This window comes from Haemorhous mexicanus, chromosome 3 (assembly GCF_027477595.1).
Source record: "Haemorhous mexicanus isolate bHaeMex1 chromosome 3, bHaeMex1.pri, whole genome shotgun sequence".
NCBI classification, from domain to species: domain Eukaryota; kingdom Metazoa; phylum Chordata; class Aves; order Passeriformes; family Fringillidae; genus Haemorhous; species Haemorhous mexicanus.
Genome location: NC_082343.1, coordinates 102,475,144 through 102,493,692, shown reverse-complemented (window position 1 = coordinate 102,493,692; position 18,549 = coordinate 102,475,144). Strand labels below are relative to the sequence as shown.

The 18,549-nt window shown below is 38.7% G+C and overlaps 1 long non-coding RNA gene across 11 annotated transcripts in view; it reads left to right on the top strand.

Moving 5' to 3' along the window:
- Positions 1-16,946: 16,946 nt before the first annotated feature.
- LOC132325480 (uncharacterized) overlaps positions 16,947-18,549 on the top strand; it is a 226,091-nt gene continuing 224,488 nt past the window's right edge. For all 11 annotated transcript variants that reach the window (XR_009485956.1, XR_009485958.1, XR_009485961.1 and 8 more), the window contains exon 1: positions 16,947-17,108. This is a non-coding gene — a long non-coding RNA (uncharacterized LOC132325480). The remainder of the gene's footprint in view (positions 17,109-18,549) is intronic.

The window sequence follows — 18,549 nt, the reverse complement described above, 5'->3', positions numbered from 1 at the left end:
CTCTGCTCTCAGGCATTTTTGGGATGTGAAAGCTTTTGACAAGAAAGATACTTATAATCATTGTTTTGTAGGAGAAGACAAGTGTAAGCCTTCTTCATTTAGGCATATTGACATTAGGCATATTGACAATAGATGCAAATTATTTGGAATAATTTTATCTTAATTCCTCTAAATAGATGAATGACAATTTGTTGTATAGTTTTGAGGTATTTTTCTTACTGAAAGTTTTATCCCTCAAGTCTTCATAAAATATCAACATTGGGATGAAAGAGGTGGTTGAGTGGAAAACTTTTCAGTGTTTCTGTTGTGCGTTCACTAATACCAGTGAAAATACGTGCCATCACTAGGAAGCAATAGTTACAAGAAACTGCCTGTGTAAGATGGCAGAGGGCTTAATGCAATTCTCCCTTTGGGTATGTTGATCCATGCCACACATGGGAAATGGGTACCTAAAGTAATTTCATTTCCAAACTATGGTTCCCTCCAGTTTCATGGACTGCTTTAGCTGTGTTATGTAGTAATGCAGGCTGTAGTTTATATCATCAAATGTGTTCATGGACTTTTTATTTAATGCCTTCCTAGCAAAGTTCCTAGAATTGGGAAATATGAATACGTTATGGCCAGTTTAAGAACAACATACCATAAAAGCTGGCTTTTAACAGGACAGTGATAGAAGTGACTCTCAGAATCTTCTTGCATAAAAATAACTAGACAGAGTGAATTCTTCCAATTTTTTTTATACAGGTGTTCATAAGCTAACAGAAGAAACTGGTAGTATGATAAAGGGAGAGAAGAGAAAAGAAAGAAGGAAGTGGATTACTTAATACAACAGAGTAGTAAGTGTCCTTTAGTACATAGCAGAAATAAATGTTAGTTACTGTAAATGTTTAATGTTTTTTTCACATGTAGAATATAATGGAATAACATTTGCAAGAATTAAAAATACACTGCAGTTTCCTAGCTGAAACTTGGTTTTTTTCTCTACCGCAGTTTCTATGGCTACTTGCTTGCATAGTTGCACAATTTTTTGAGTTAAGAAACCATAAACAATTTCCAGTGTTGAAATATTTAATGGTAGCTCTGTGACTTGTGGGAATCGTGGAACCCAAGAGTTCCATGGAAAATGGAAATGAATGAAAAGTATAAAACAATAAGACAACTGCAAACTTATTTCTGGTACTCACTGCTTTCCAGAACTCTTGTAATGATAGTTTATGTATCCACTCTAATTTTGGATGGCTGAATGTACAGGAACTTGAAACCATGACTACTTTGTCTAACTGAATCTTAAGAGCACAGTTTGGCTTGTCCTCATGTTATGATGCCTGGATAGGATTGCATGGTAGGGTGAAAATAAACCACTTTTGGAAGGAAAAATTGGATGCAAGTAACATTCCAGGTTTTATATGACACTCTTGTGGCTATTTGCCAGCCTTTTCCAGGATTGCAGTTTCTGAGGAAGTGAGAGAGGGAAGTTCTTACATTTCACTTGTAAAACTTACGACAAAATGATGGTCTGGTAAAATTCTTGGAGATCTGGAAAAAAAGTTTACAGTTTGTGCCTGTCCTGGTCATTGTGGGATATCTGATCACCCTGTGTGACTTTGCCCACACAGCAGAATAGGTATGGGATGTTGGTAAGTTTTCAGATCCTAGCTTTCTTAACTTTTTCTTTTCAAATTCTGTTAACATTTTTTTGGTTTCTTCCCCTTTTTTTTTTTATTTTCCTGAGACATGCTTTAGCATGAGTTTATACAGAATGCTGAAAGTAGGTAGTTTCTCTTGTGGTCTGGGGCTCAGCTGTTCTGTCAACAGAATCCACAAAGTGTCTTTTTTCACATGTGCAGCTCTCATGGGAAGCTTTCTGGACCTTGTTGTAAGAATATGGGAAGTTCTCTTTATGGCTACAGGATAACACAAGCAGAGGAGCCACAGTTCAGCATGTTGCACCCTGTGGCCTTGATCATTTTGATCAGCTTTATCATCTGTTACAGGTTTGTTTAAGTGTCTAAACACATTACTAAGAAATTGCCAAAGAAAAATGATACCTGAATATTTGAGGTCTCATAAATGAAAACTACAGTAGTGGTGAAATAGTGTTCATACCAGTTAGTGAATTTTCAGACACACGAGAGAAAAACATTGTAGTAATTGGTGTGAAATAAAGACTGATTTTGGGATTTTGTTCTTTTTTGTGCTGTATAGGAGTTGTAGTGAGGAGGACTTGGAGCAAAATTCCAATTCCAGTTAAGCAGAGACTGGAAAGACGGTGCTATGCTTACATGCTGTTTTCTGGCAGCCCTTGTGCATTGTATTTTGTAGATTTCAGTTATATTTCTTAAGGCGCATTTCATTAGATTAAGGGCAGAGTGGGCAAAAATTTTACATAGAATCTTTTTCCTCGGGAATACAGAACAGTTTCATAAGTTTGACATATTCTCAAAGGTTTCTGAATTGTAACAAACAGAAGAAAATAAAAGGGAAAATGGGTGCTTGAAAAAATTCATAGTATAAATAATATCACACCATGTTTCCAAGCTTTGAGTCTAATATTTCTGTTTTCATGTGTGGGTCTGACTCCTGTGATATGCTTAATATTCTGGTTAAGTTTTGGTTTAGAAGTTTATGCTCTGTCTTCCATGAAGTAAGACTCAGAGCTACAGGGTTCTTAGGAGTGGCTTTTGCAGTCACAAGTGATGAAGTTCTTAAAGAAGACTGATACTGACAACACCAAATGTTTGGGCCTTTAAAACATTAACAGGTGGTGTTCTTTCCCCCAAATTGTTGTGATGGTGACAGTGGATAAACTTCTAAAGGAAATTCTGTTGTCTAATTTTCTTCTCTTACTTTATCATTAACTTTGGGTCGCCTAAGGTGAAGGAAAAAATTCTCTGGGATATTTTAGAAGAAAAAAGTCTTTTGGAGGAAAGAAAGGACAGGTGAGAGATTGTGTAACATTTTATGTAGCAAAAGGTTACAACTGAGAGTGCTGCAACCCACCCCCAGAAAGTCAAGGGTAACAGCAGATTCTTGTTAATGGATTCCTTGGGGCAGCTTACAGTAAAAGACACTGAATGGCTGGTATTTCTAAATATATGTAGGATTTATTGCAGAACAGTGTGGTTGCAATGGAAAGCAGGTATGTAGCCATTTTGGCTATTATTGTCTATGTTAATATACTACATACGCTTTAAAAATATATAAGGAAGGGACAAGTGTAGAAAATTCTCACCATCAAAAGGCATCCTTACACCAGTTGGTAGTTGCAGTTATAATGTCTGTTAGTCAAAGTGGTGGTTGCAGACCATCAGGTAGTGGGAGGAGTCACCCAGCACGCCCTAAAACACTACATCTATTGAGTTTTCATCAACTCAGGTTCGGGTGAAAATGGGAACGCCCAGGGTACGTCTCCTGGGGTGGGGAGTTTCACACTGGGTGATGATTGTGGATTAAGGTTGTTGTTCAGGACACTTAGGAAGCCTTTGACACCCTTAGGGCTATCTACGTCAGCCCAGTAGAGTCAATTATGGCCCATCAGCAGAGATGAAAACCTTTAGGTGGAGTGCGAATGTCCCAGTACTTCCCCGCAAGGGAGCCACCACAGCTGAGTTCACTTTAGTAAGGACAGGAAGACATTCCCCGAGCCGCAGGGTTTGCCTCTTTCCTTATCTTGTTCAACACCAGCTGTAGCCTGTAGAGGCGTGCTCACTCTCTGCTCACCCTCTGCACCTGGGCGAGTACTTTGCACATTGCCGGCTTGAATGTTTGAGCTATCAGCATCACTTGTGGATACATTCTGCTCCACGACCTGGGATGATTGGACAATAGCACCCCTTTATCTTATCTCAAGTGCCTGTGACTTCCCCACTCCAGTCAGTAGGCATAATTGGGGTGGGATGGGGTGGGCTGGTCTCAGATGAACAGCTTCTTTGCAGTTTGCTAGAGTGGGCAGAAGTCCTCTGATGATTTTTACAGTGTTTAAGCCATTAACCATTTCACTCTCTCACAGAGAGTTGGTGTATATTTCTTTTAAAGATGAGATTCCAGCTACGGAACATACTTCTTGTAATGTGAATTCTCAGAGCTGCCATTACACAGCACAGTGTTCAGGGTTCTTTCATGTTTCAGGTCTGAGTAGTGAAATTGCATATCCTTGTTGCTTCTTACAGAAGTAACCTGGATTGCAGAATTATCTTTGTGAGTAAACCAGAGTGTCTGTGTATCATTACTGGAGTACAATAAGTTTCTTGTTTATGAAAGAGAAGGGGAGGAAACGAATGTTAGTGGTCCATTATAAGATTTTTCTTTGTGTCCAGGATTTCTAATGGTAGAAAACAGAAGGAAAAGTTTGAATAGTTTGTATGTGTCCCTGGAACCTAGAAATAAAAACAAAGGTATAAAATATTGACTGTGGGGAATAGTTAAACTAAAATGGAAATTTTGTGATGCCTTACTGCCTTGCCTCACTAATTAAACCACAGGGAAGCAATCAGCAGAGATTTAACTTTTTGGTTTTGAATATTTCTTCTGAAATAATGTGATGGTTTGTGCTTGGCTAAAAGCAATACATATTCTTGAATATGTTTACATACTGCACTACCATCAAATCTTCCTCATTTCTTACAGTACTTTTGAGAGGCAGCAAAACTTTCCTAGGTTTATTTTGGACACCAAAAATCCTTTCCCACCTCAGCAGTGGTAGAATACAGAATTATATGTATTTTTTAGAAGAGTCCTGAGCTTTCATCTGCCAATCAAAATGGACTTTTGTTGAGAGACCACCTTTATTTTACATTCATTGAAACAGTAGAAAGTCCTGAAATCAAAACTAAAGATTCCTATTAAGTTGACTTTTTCTCATTACCCAGCTTTCTTTTTTTTTCCATTCTCCTTAGGTTCCCTGACTATAAACCTTACAGCCTGTTTATGGTCCTCTCCTTTTGGCAAAACCTAAAATTCTGGCTTTGAATTATTCTAGCTTTAGGCAATCCAAGCATTTGGGACTGGGTATGTATTTGCCTTCCCTTTTTACTGGACATGCTCCTGTCCTGTCTTGCCCCCACACCCTGTGTTGGGTGCAAGAGCACATTGTGTGCTTGGAACTGTTTCAGTTCTGCCTCAACACCTGACGGGTAGCTGGGGCTTTGTTTGCTGACAGTGTGACTTACCTTCCCAAATTTCTTCATGATAACCTCATAACGGCTGTACTCTGCAAGTTCTTCTACTTCAGCAATGGCAGAAAATGCTGTTGTACTGCAGTGGTGGTGGGTTTTTTTGCTTGGATGAAAATATTTAATTGGTGGGTTTTTTTACCCCAGGAAGGTTTTACAGCCTAGGTAGACTGTAAGTTCTACAATCAGTTTTTCTCTCACTTTTCTCCATCCTCTTCCTCAAGTCCTGGAAAATTCACAGGATATATGCACAGTCCACTGAGCTGGTTTTAAAATACATTTTATCTGATATCTATATTGTTGATGGTATTGTGGACACATCTAAAAAAATGCACTAATTTTTATCTGCCAATGGAAAAAAAATTCAAACTTTGTTTTGTGGGGGGAAAATCTGCTTCTGTGTTTCCTTGCATCTGTTCCTGGAAAATAATCAGGCAATCATTGCTTATAGGGTGAGGACAGTTGTCAACTCATCTACACTCTAAGTAGTCTGTTAAGATTGTAGAAGAACCTTATAGTTGCACTCAGGAAGGGTTAATTTTCCTCTTGGTTCTCTAAGTTATGCTTGATGATGCAGGTCTGAGTGGCACTGCAAATAGTGTTATGTGCAGGACATTTTAGCACTTGCTTTCAAGTAATCTGAAGAATCTGAAAGGTTCTACATTTGTTTAAAGACTCAAGAGTCAACCTTTGGTGTTCAGATATTTTTACTCAGAAAGATAAAAAGAAATCTTGATTTTTTTTTCATTTTCTATAAAAGACAAATCCTCAAACCATAAGCCTATTTAACCTCCGGACATATTTACACCTTTGGAATATAAAGGAGGGTTTAGAGGTTTTGTTGTTCCGGGATGCCTTCTGGTCTTAATTTTCGAAATCATCTTTTCAGTAGCTTCTTTCAAGGTGTGACGAGGAACCATGAATAATTTCCTCTGTTTTCACCATCTGTGCTACCTTCTGCCTCTCTTCCATCTGATGACAGACTAGCTCAGCTTCATCAGATCTTTTTATATGCTAATATGAACCAGAGTCTTTAATTTTGTTGTCCATGGCTACAGTGTTCAGTAATTTTTATTTTTTATTTTTTGTCTTCACATCAAATTTCAGGTCTCTTTTTACAGTAATTTCTTTAAGCACCTGGTGCTACTTTGCAAAACTGAGATCCATAGAATTAATTTATCTGCATAGACCCATTACTCTCAAGCAAAAAATACAATGGTGATTCATCCTAGATTTACAAGAGAAGGTATTTATGCTTAAAATTAAAATTCAGGAAAGTAGTTCCACTTCTGTAATTTTCCAGTATAGGAAGGGGACAGTTGCTTTATTCTCATCCTTGAAATTATTTGGACTTTCAGAAAAAATTCAGATTACTTTTCTTGGGACTAGTTGTCTTTTAGCAGAGACCTGCCACTGCTCATCTGAGAAGGACCATGACTCTTTTGCTCAAGTAACTGGCTTCTTAAACATAAGGTTGGTTGGCTCAGGTTCTGTCAACTACTTTATGGTTCTTCAATTCTTGGGGTTTTTTTGGTTTGTTTGTTTGTTTGGTTTTGTGTTTGTTTGTTTCAGGGACAGTAGATGAAAAGAAATAAAAAATCACCTATATTTAAATAGCCCCTGGTGTTCAGGGGCGGGTAGAAACCTATCAGAGTTTTTTCTCTTCAGAAATCTTTTCAGGCTGTGGAAAGCTGGGTAGAGGGCTTAGACAGTCATCCTCCTACTGTGAGGAGCTCCTTTCTAGTCTGTCTGGAAAAATAGCCTTCAGTTCTTTGTGGGTTTTTTGGTGGTTTTTTTGGTTGTTTTTTTTTTTTGTTTGTTTGTTTGTTTTTTGTTTGTTTGCTTGGTTTGGTTTAGGTTGGGGGTTGATTTTTTTTTTTTTTAATCTATCTGTATCTGTCAGTAACAAATCTCAAAATAACATCTCTATCTGATCTTGGATCTGATGAAGAATTCTTTACCTGTTTCAGTGTGAATACTGAGTGTCTGTCAGGCGTAGGGTACTAATGATCCTATGCTGTGGGAGAGATCCTTATGAAAAACATAAAGGGTTATATGGGAGAATGCATTAAAAAGCCTTCTGTTTATTCTCTCTTGGCTGAGTGTCCGTCCAGACTCTGGACTTTCTGTTGGAGCTGAAGAAGCTCAACCATCCCATTGTCTGCTCCACATTCCCTTGGCAGCATTACCTTGATGCACCAGCTACACCTGTTCAATTCAGTGTTCTCAAAGGTCCTCTAGGTTGAATTAAATTGTTGCCAGCATGGAAGAGCAACAGAAACAAACAAGGTAATGATCAGGGCTAGGACTGCAGGACAGAACCTCAGAGGAGTTACAGCATTGCCATTCCTGATCATATCTCTTCAGATTGTAACATTGTTTGGAGAGCAGATGAAATTCACTCTTAGGATTGTCACTGCCACAGTCACTTTTTTGGATAAAGTGAAGTCCTATAGCTTCCCCCCTTCCCAAGCAATTCTATTTTAACTAGGGAATGTAGTTTTATGTAGCCTCCCATTCCTAAACCATTCTTTCATGACCAGGATGATAAGAGGGGGTGATTTTGTCTTCACAGGATCAAGTCAGCACCATGTTAGTAGCAAAGCAACACTATCTGTAAAGGCTGCTCAACAGGATGATGATTTATGACATGTCTAGAGTGGAACTTGCCCAGAGTGGTGCAATTCATCAGAACTCTGGCAACCCTTGAGAGTCTCCACTGCAGATAGTTTTGAAGCTCTTCTCTGCCGAGAGCAGAGCCAACAAGCTTTGAGCTGATATTCAGCAAGAGTTATGGCATCACACAGGAATCTGGGGGTTGCTGCTGAGCTTCTAAGATTGATCTGTGAGTCAATTGATTGATTTGAGTCTTAAAATGAGGACTGTGGCACCTTTTTCCAGGTCACTGAGAGTAATGCACAGAGATGTTTAAATATACATTTAAAAATGGAGAAGGAAAATATTCATAGGTTGCCCTGAAGGGCAAGTCTTTCAGAGAACTCTGAGTTCTGTAGCAGAGCCAGGGCTGAGATGACACAGCACCTGTATCTCAAGTATGTGTGAGGATGTGGTGTGAACACACGCCGTGGGTAGTGCAAAGGTTGAAAATTCTTAACTGCCTGGGAACATGTGCAATTACAATATAAATATGCAAATGAACAACACTTCAAAGAAAGTAAATCACGGCTAAAGAAGAGAGATTTCAGGAAAAAATTACTGAGGATAGTCATTAAAATCTTCCACATTGAGGCTATGTAGCACTGAAATATATTCTATTCAGATATCTTAGAATTATCTGGATTTTAAAATTCTAAAGAAAATAACTTCAAAATTCATTCATGTAAACTGTTGTAAGACCTTTTTAATGCTTTTCTGAAAAGTAGAAGCAGAAAAAAAATTAAAGATAAATTGACTCCACATAACTGTTTGGCTTGTATATTTTTCTTCTCTCCAATCATCTTACAAACCTAAATGATTATGGAGATTTCTGCAGTAATAAGAAATCAATAATTATTTTAAAAACCCAAAAACTTTTGAAGTGAGGGGTTCTGAACACTTAGACCTTTCTAGCATACCAGCAAGAGTTTTTTTGTCCAGATAGTAACTAAAGCATACTTATTTTTCTTTGTATGCTTTCTGTTGAAATTATGGATCCAGTCAAAATAATCTATAAACTATGATCAATTTTCTTGGAGAAATGGAGAGACAGCTGTATCATGGACATACAGACTAGAAGATAGGAGAGAAGTATCTGGAATCATATTCAAGCCAAAAAGGGAGGGCCTGGGGAACTGTCTTTACTCTGACATCTGGAAGAACTTTATTTATCAAGCTTTTATTATTCATCAGGTGCTTAGACTGCAAATTTGAAAGTTAATATTAAGTTTTCAGGAATGACGCTTATCAAATTCCTCCAATTTCCCCCTGTGTCTGAGTAACCAACCTGCAGAAGATGGATACAGCAGATGTGATATGTTTGACTGTAGTAAGACTACCATAATTGAAAACTTAAGCAAATCATGCAATGGAGTGAAAGCTTACTGCTGGAAAAGGTAAACCTAGAGTGATCATCAGTTATCTCATGTCAAAGTAGGGTTACGTGGGGGTCTGTTTGGTTTCTTCTTCAGTACCTCAATTAATTAGCAACATTATTGGTGGAATCTCAGACTTTGCTATTGTCTGAACCTGCCTTATCTCAAAGGACAGAATTATTGATACACAGAAGACTGTAAATTAACGTGATGCCATTCAGTAAAGGTAAGTATAAAGCATTGCACTTACAAAAGTGAAATCAAATCCACAAATATAAAATTGATTATAAGCCACTGAAATAATGCAGAGAGCAATGGGGTTTTGGTGTGGCTACTAAACCAGTAGTAAGCTAAGAAGATAAATAAAACTGTGGAAGTGAAAGGGAAGAAGGGAAATGTCTGATGGGTGAATTAACAGCAGTATTATCCAATCCAGGAGAGGTATGTCCTGCTGCTGAAGTTGTCCTGTGTCCAGACCTGAGCAACTTTAATTAGCAATGGAGGAGAATGGCAAAAACATATAGAAAACATGACTGTACAGGTATATAATAATGGAAGAGCTGGATTTAGAGGAAGGTTGAATGGACATGATTTCTTCAGATGTAAAATACTGTTACAAAAAGATTATAAGCTTCATCAGTGAAGCACAAAGAAATGAGCTTCTAAGTTGTGGTGGAAACCTCTCCCAAGTATTCTGAAAATAAAAGCTTTCTACTAAAGCAATATCAGTGATGCTAAAATGTGGAATTTCATTTGCTGGGAGTGTTTGAGAGTAATGTAAATGAATGGATCATAAGATGACCTCCGCCACTCTGGTTTGCACTTCTTGGTTTTATATTGCCAAATGCGCAGAAATTTGTTTCAAACATCAGCTGTCACTGTGTTCAGCACTGATGGGACTCCCAAAAGAAAAACAGCATGTGCCAAACTATATGTGTTCCTGGGAAATTCACTGATGAAGTGGGCCTCAATGTAAATACCCATGAAAGAGAAGAAGTTGCCAAATTTCCCCTTGGAGCAGGTCCATTAATAGAAGTTCAAATGCAGAAGGTCCCACTTTGAAATAGAAAGAGCCAGGCAAAGATAGCAATAACCCAGACCGTTCCAGTTGTATGGGATACAGTGGCTGCCAGTTCAAAAGGAGGAGCAAACCAGTATATTTTGCATATCAGATTAACAGGTCCTTGTTCATGCACTTGATGGCCTCCAGTCACAAGTATGACTCTTGTGTTTTGCACAGTGACCTCGTGCCCAGCCTACTGTCATGTTGGGTCTTTGCATTCATGCTACAATATTACTAACATTGATAATTAAATGTATGGATCTTAGAAGAATTGAAGTGCTTGACATAAAATCCTGTTACTTGATTTGCATTCAGACCAAAGAAACAGTTTTTACTTCACCCAGAGATCTGTGGCTGCCCAGTGTTTATGCTTTCTCCCTGGCTCTTTTTTCTTCATGATTTAAACAAACCCGGGGCTCGAACCTACCTTAATGCTTCCAACAGGATAAGGAGCATTCTTTGGCCTATTGCAATGCAATCTCTCCTGTTGATATTGATACTGATACTCTGTAAAACATGATGCTACTCTGGGAGGGCTTCTGGGCCGTGTAACTCCCAAGTTGTGACTGGCAATTGTTTGAGTATGTGGCAGGTACAATTTCACATGACAAATGACCAATTTTAGTGTCCAAGATGCTCACATTGGTAGTATTACAGAGGTATCCCAGCATGAGACATGCTAGTTCATAAGAATTCCTGAGAGAGAGAATGATATTTTCCATTTTTACAGATGGTTAGAAACATGAAGGAGTGAAATGACTTGCAGAGGTCGCATACAAAGTCTGTGGGAAATTTGGGCTAAGAACTATGTCTTAAAGCTCCCAGTTCAAAGTCTTAACCACAAGATCGTATTTCCCCCCACATCAGTGAAGCCCTGTTTCATCACCTTCAACAGCTGATAAATTACTGGTTTGAGCTGCTTAAATGCCATAACTTTGAAGGGAAAGGTAAGAAGTTTTTGTGGCTTATAAGTGTTTTCATGGACGCCTTAAATCATTCACCAACTCTATAAGAATCTAATGAAATTAACTTTCTTTCCTGACTTGTAATTAAGTGCTTAAGAAAGCTGTGGAAGCCATTGGTTGATCAAAAAAATTAAAAGTACATATCAGCAATAGTTAAGAGACTAAGAGGTAGTAAACTAATACTTCTAAAACTTGAAATTGATTACATTTATAAAGCTCTTTTTTTTCTCTGCAGAAAACAGAGGAATATCTATAAATATCTCTTCAGCAAAACATTCAGTTGCTTAGAGGGTTTGGAAGTGTGCTTCTTTTGAGACCTTTTTCTGTGATGATTACATCAAATTGCCACACAGCTACCTTGCATTTACCTTTAGGTCCCATGTGATGCTGACTCAAAGATAAGGACAGATATCCATAATTGATTATGTCACATAATAATTCCAAGTATACCTTCACTGAAGCCCTTAGGCATTTGTTCTTGGGTATGTCTGTGTTTCAGTCTGAAGCCTTTAGGTCAGCTCATGCAGATGATGAGGATGACTGAAAAAGCTGTTTGAAGCATCAGGAGCAGTCAGGTTGCAAAGATTTAGGTGTCAGTACAGCCTTGTGTATTCTCCATGGCTATGTTCTACACTGAAGTCTGTACTGGACTTTGGTGTTGGTAACCCAACCCAGGAGGATGAAAGTTTGCTTAGGTCTTGCTCACATACTGCAGTCATGCTTCCCACTTGTAGTACAGAGGTAGCATTTTTCAGGATTGGAAAAATGCTGGATTACCCCAGGACAACATCCCCTCCCTCTCTAAGCTTTGAGTTACTGCATGAATTAATGCCCTCAAAGACAGCACTTACAGAGCTGTTTTTCCTTTATAAGCCTGAAACTTGTATATCAAAAGGACCTGCTGTTTTTGTTTCTTAGTGAATGACTTTCATTGGAAAATCTGATTGATGAAGAAATTTAAATCACAGAACTCTTGGTTTTAGTTTTAGCCCTCCTTTTCTCTGTCATTTACTAAACTCTGTTCACCATGTCTTTTTTTTTTTTACGTAATAATAGTCCTTTTTATCCTTTGTTGCATATAGTTCTGAAGGAGAACCCCCCCTTTTTATTCCTAATGTAAATAATATTAAAACATGCTCCTCATTACTTATTTACAAATTTATTGGTAACCCCTGAAATCATATGTGAGGTTATAAATGTTATAAATACAGGGGATTTAATAAGAAATAACACTAACTAATAAACCCAACATGGAATCTAAAAAAATAAAAAAGTTCTCAAAGCTGACCTACTTTTTTGTTCTCCCTGCTTTTAGTGAATTACATGCTTCCTATGATAATATTTTATTGTTACTTTATGCTTGGCAGGAATTGTGTTACTGAAGGTGATTCATTCATGATTTTCCTAGCAATTGAACCTGTAAAAGGAAGTTTTAAAGAAATACTTTTGCAGCTAATTATCTTATTTTTCCCTAGAAAATGTTAAATTTAGTCTGTTATGGGAGGTATAGTTATCAAGGACTAAAATCCTTTATTTTCCATAGGTTATGCAGTGTGAATAATATCTAAAATGGAAAAAAAAAAGCAATAATTTATATTCTGATTGAGGCACAAAGCTGGCTGGAACTAGCATTTTATATTTGTAAATACTGTGGAATTAGAAGAGGGATTTTTAGCTCATTCTTAAAACTCTTCAGAGAGGATAAAGAATAAATCTGTCCACCCCCTTCCTGAGTTCAAGTAAGTTTTACATACTTTTGTTCTCATAATGTTTCTTGTAGAATTTGTGACTGCATTCACTTTCTACACTGCAAATACACTTCCTTCTATTCTGCCTCTTTCCTACATGGACACTACTTTTTCACGTCATTCTTTGTGTATTCCATGTTTTCATTACCTGTGATTCCTTGCATAAAACCTACTTTTCCTCCATTCCTCTGGCACAATAATTTTCTTCAGAATTTTCTTGTGTGTGTGTGTACATGATATCACTTATTCTTTTTGTTCTGCATTTCCTTCTTGTCTCATTCTTCCACTTGTAGTCACATTTCCATTGTTTTATGGCAGGGTATTGTCCCATCATATTTTTCAGTGGAAAACCAATAAATCCTGAAGCACCTGCTTTGTTTTGTCACTTTGATGCCTGGCTTCTAAATTTCTTTTTCTGTTTAAAAAATTTTGGTTATTTTTAGGCTCATAACTAACAAATCTGCTTCCTTCCAGGACTGCCATAGTCCAGGAAGTTTCTACCTTTGGATGTCCCTCCAGAAGTTCTCCCTTTCCCCTTACAAGTACTGTTCAGCCACTTTTATCTTTTCTGAAAATACCGCTTACCTCAAAGCCCTGTAAAATAGAAATAAAAATAATAGTAAGTATTCAAAACTGCCAAAAAACAACATACCACTAAATATTAGTGACACTCTGTGTCAGATATTCAGATTAGGAGAATTGTTTTCATGCTATCAATAAACTGCTGATTGCATGTTGGATGTGGTGTGTACATAGCACACAGTTTTTGTGTATATGTTTACTACAAGGGTCCAAACTTCTACCCTTTTAAACTCTAAGCATAGCTTTTTCTTCTAAAATTAAAATTTTAAGCTTAGATAGGTGGATAAATTAAAGTAATTCAGTAAAAAAAATAAATCTCCAAGGAACTCTTAGCATTTGAATGACTGAGGAATCAGATTTACAGTGGAATTTAGAATTTAGTTTTATAGGTATTGTGATGTCTTGATACTTACAGGATGAGGTCCAACCAACACTTCCAGCTTTTTCTGAAAGAGTGGTAAGTGCAACGTTGTGATAATGGGAGCAAAATGGGAATTAGTAAAGATTAGTAAAAAATGTGTCCACATGTGTAGCACCTTCATATCTGCTGGGTGAAAATATCTATGTGCTGTAAACCAGCTTTCTAACAGGAGCTGGACTGAGTTTATAGATTTGGCATGTGATTTACTCAGCCTTCGAACTGTTACCTCTTTTAAAAAGTACCAATGAGAGATTTACTTAATGTGTTTTACACAAGACTTTTAAACTCAAAGAGGCAAACCCCTAGCAGTGGCACTGTATTCTCATGTACTTATGGGGAGAAATACAAAAGCACTGGGAAGATACTTTTCCAAGAAGTTGTTAAATGTAGCTATGTAGCTTGACCAGTCTTCCTCAAATAGCCTGCCCATTACTTTATGCCTATATATTAATTAATGTAGGCAGTGAATCTGAACTTTAAAAAATACTTACATGTTCATATTTTTGGCCTGTTTTTATTTTTTTGTTTTGGGGTGGTTTTTGTTTGTTTGTTTGGGTTTTTGTTTTGGTTTTTGTGGTTGTTTTGTTTTGTTTACTCTTGTTCTTGAAGCAAACCTCTTCTACCCTAATGAATGGAAAATAAGAATCTCTAGTAGTTAACCTCCTGCATAGCAATGTCCATGAGAAACATTTCCTCCCAGTTCCACTGAGGTGTCTGTGTGCTTTCTGATGCTGTGTGAGACTGTCTTTTCTGGAGGCATTACTGTGTTACAGCTAGGTGTAAAGTTACTGGTCTAACAAGGCAGAAATCTCAGCAGCAGCATCTGGTGTTGAGCACCAGTTCTTTATTCTTTGCTCTCTGCATTGGTTTACAGTAGACTGTTATCACATTCCTTCTCTTGAAGTACTGCACAGATTCTGAAAGGTCACAAAGAGCTTGTGGATGGGCAATGAGGTTGACAGAAAATATGGCTGAAGGACACTCTTAGAGGTTTTCCAAGACACTGAATTTCCCTGGGGTGCTGGTATCCAATGTGGCCAACTCAGCTCAGTTCTGTGGGGTGCCTGAGCGAGAGGGTCCATCTGGGATGGAGGTTGGGCTCTCTACACCAGGTGAAAGAAGCTTCCACAAGACTGAAAACACAACTCCAACCTCAGTGTTTTGTAAAGGACAGATACACTGCTTTTATCTTTTACAGCGTAATGTGCAGGAAATACTTAGTCTTCTGTCCTCCCTTTTTCTTGCTGCTTCTTTCTCCCTGTTCAGAGCACTATGTCTCTTCCCAGGACAAGAGAAAAATAAGGAGATAGGTGTAACTCCAATAGGATATGCGAGTTTTGTATTGAGAAACAGTGCATCAAAGTGAACCTCCATGCCAAAAAGTATGAGGAAAGCCGTTCTAGGAGAGAGATGCTGAGATTACATGGAGGAACTACCACCCAAAGCTGATCTTGCACTTGTCCATCAGCATCAGATACTGCAGCTGTTAGCAAGAGGTGGGCTTCATTGAGGCAATACTGCTGGTCCTGTGTCTGCTCAGATGCAAGATGGTAAGTATCTAAATAATTTGTTCTCTTCCAAATGAAAGAGAAATTCAGCAGGTTTACAGTCTAGTTTCTATAAAGAGAAGGAAAAAAAATGCCCCACAAACAACTGTGTGTGAGCTTTTGAAGTTCTGCCATCAGTAGTAAAACTTAAGCGCTGTTTCAGGCTGTTAGTTTTAAGGAGAAATACCTTATCTATTCATAAAACTATTAGTCACAGACAGGGTGTTATTTGTGGTGATATTTACTAGAAATTATAGAAATGTACTCTTTTTGGCAAGTAATGCAGTTAGTTTAATTGTTTTAAATCTGGATAGGCCTTGTTGCTTCACATAATGTCATTTTATCTATCCATTCATCGTGTTCTTGTCAAATAGAAAGTAAAGTGCTGTCTTCTAGAGCAGCTAACAGCAGTAAGTCCACTGCAGCGCTTCCTGTGCAATTAATTTTTCTCAGTTTGGCCTTATTTATAGTTCTTGCCCAGTACAGTGGCTGCCCTTTTAAATTTTTTTTTTCAAGATAAGCCATCAACTGAAATATAAATTCCTCTCAGTTACCATGAGTGACTCCAAAAGTAATTGCATTTGTTTGTTTCGTCCTTTGCTTTCTCCTTCAATTTACCTTAGCTAGTGGCTCGCACAATCAGTGGCTGTTGCAATATCAGCTTGTTTTATTGAAATACTGTTTGCATTTGGCTGCTATACTTTAGAATTATGATAATTTAATGGCTGTTCTAGAAAGGAATATGGTAATGCAGGTAAAACAAATTTGATTTTAAAGAACCAACATTTTAATTTATCTGTAGAATCAGAAAATACTGATCCTTTTGCAAAATAGTAGTTTTACAGAGTACATTTGTGAAAACCTTTTTCTGTACAAAATTCAATACCAGTGTTTTCTTTTCCATGCAACAGTTGCATTCTGCAAGCTCTTTTTTACAGCTTCCAGTAAAAGCTGTGTAAATTATTCCTTGTAAGTAAGCAAGGGCAGTGGTAAACACAGGAAGAGATTCTTACCCACAGCTAATTCTCGTTAGCAAATCATAATTTTATCTCTTTCCCATATTGCATTAATCGATCCAGACTGCAAAGTGTTCTGTAGAAGAATCCTTAATACACATTAGACTGTTTAGAGAACATGTTTTACTTTCCAGAGTCAAACACAAATTCGTTCTATCAAATGCTGCTTTTCTCATTGCGTTACGAGCAAAGTATTTGGTGTTTCCAAGCAGTGTTCTCTGTAGGTTTTTACAAACCGTGTCACTCGTTGGGAATGAAGTCCACAGCCATCAGAGCCGAGCTCTCGCTGAGGTTTCCCGGACCGGAGCAGGCAGGGAAGGCGCTGCTGCCGGCGCGGCGGCGGCGCGGGGAGCGCGGTGCGGTGCGCGGCCGGCCCGGAGGGTGGCACTGGCCCTCCACGCACCGCCCGCCCGGCCCCGCGCCGCGGGACGCGGCCAAAGGTGCGTCCTGCCCGCGCTCCCAGGCAGCGCCCTCGGTCACGTTTTTGTCAAAATATTGGCACCGGTTCTGCAAGTGGCTCCCGAATGGTTTCGGTGCGATAGACACAATGCTGTTTGCCCGGGGGTGAGTAAACAAACCCCAGCCTGCGCTCTGCGTTTCCCTTACCTGGAGACGGGCTGGAGGGACTCCTACCGCCCGTGGGTGTGAGCCTGCCGATTTCTGACTGGGATAAGACTGGGAGCTGGGCCATGTGTTATAAAGAGCGATATGCAAGAAAGGCCAGGCTTGGAAACCTCTCTTCTGGATGAGAGAATCCTCTTGTATCTCTGTTTCCCCCCACCCCCGTGTTGAATTATCTATAGGTGTATTTGCAACTTTCTTGCATAGCCTACTCAAAAACAAACTGCAGAGGTTAAATATGATTGTCACTAAGACTATTTTGCTATCACATACTTGACTGCAGGTCGTCTTGATCTGTTGTGTTGAGCTACTCGGTTAACAGGACTACGGACAACAGTGTACAGTGACAGTAAATGGCCAGGGAAAGTGGTGAAAATATCACAGATTTTTCTGGTGCGTTCTGGAGGGACAATGACAATGGTATAGAATAAAGAAATCCCACACCTTCAAGTAAACTTAAAGAATTGCTGTTAAGAATTAATAATGTTGGGCACTCAGCTTTGACCTTGCTGTTTATCTTTGAGAGACAAAATCTTAAGAACAGAAAGAAAGAGTGAATCTCTAAGGGAGGACCTAGTTTAAGCCCCCAGTTCTGATGGAAGGATTGCATTGTCAAGTCGAGGAATTAGTTAATTCTGAAAGAGGAGAAATGTTTTCCTTTCTTAATTTACATTTTTAAAAACATGTTTGTTTGTTTTCCTGCTCAGCTCCCCACGCCTTGTAAATTGTGAATTTCTATTTTGGCTGTGCATGATAAGGAAATCGGTTTCATTCTACAAGTGTGTTAATCATCCTGTAGCTTAAAAATATCAAAGTGTAAACGCCGTAGTTTCTAAAGGGGTTGATCTTGAAATAATTACAGTGATCTGACCGTTGCAGCTCTTTAATTTTATAAAATGAACTGTGGGTTTAAAGTGACTTACTGTTGTTTCACCCCAAAATGAGCAGCAGGGTGAAAAAGTAGTTTTGACGCTGAAATTTGGTGGCGATTGCATTGGATTGTTACTGGTTTGGAACATCTCAATACTCTGATTAGAACCCCGAATGTGCTGCTGTTAAGAGTTGGGTAAAATACGCACAGGAAAAAGAGCATTTCAGGGACTGAGGCGTGCTCATTTGCGATAATGAAGTATTTCACTACTGGGCTGTCAGGGTTAAACGCTGATTGCACGAAGCTGGAACAAGCCCCGCGCTCCGGGCGCTGAGACAGTAGCGAGGTTTGGCCACAGGAGGCACAGCCGGTGTGCGCTGCACGGAGCTTTCCCTAATCCCTGCGGGGCTGGGCACGGGGAGATGCAGATCAGCCCTGGCCGTGTCCTTCTCTCCCCACCCCCCGGCCCGTCCCAGCTTTTGCTAACCCTTCTTGTCTTCTGATTGCATTGAG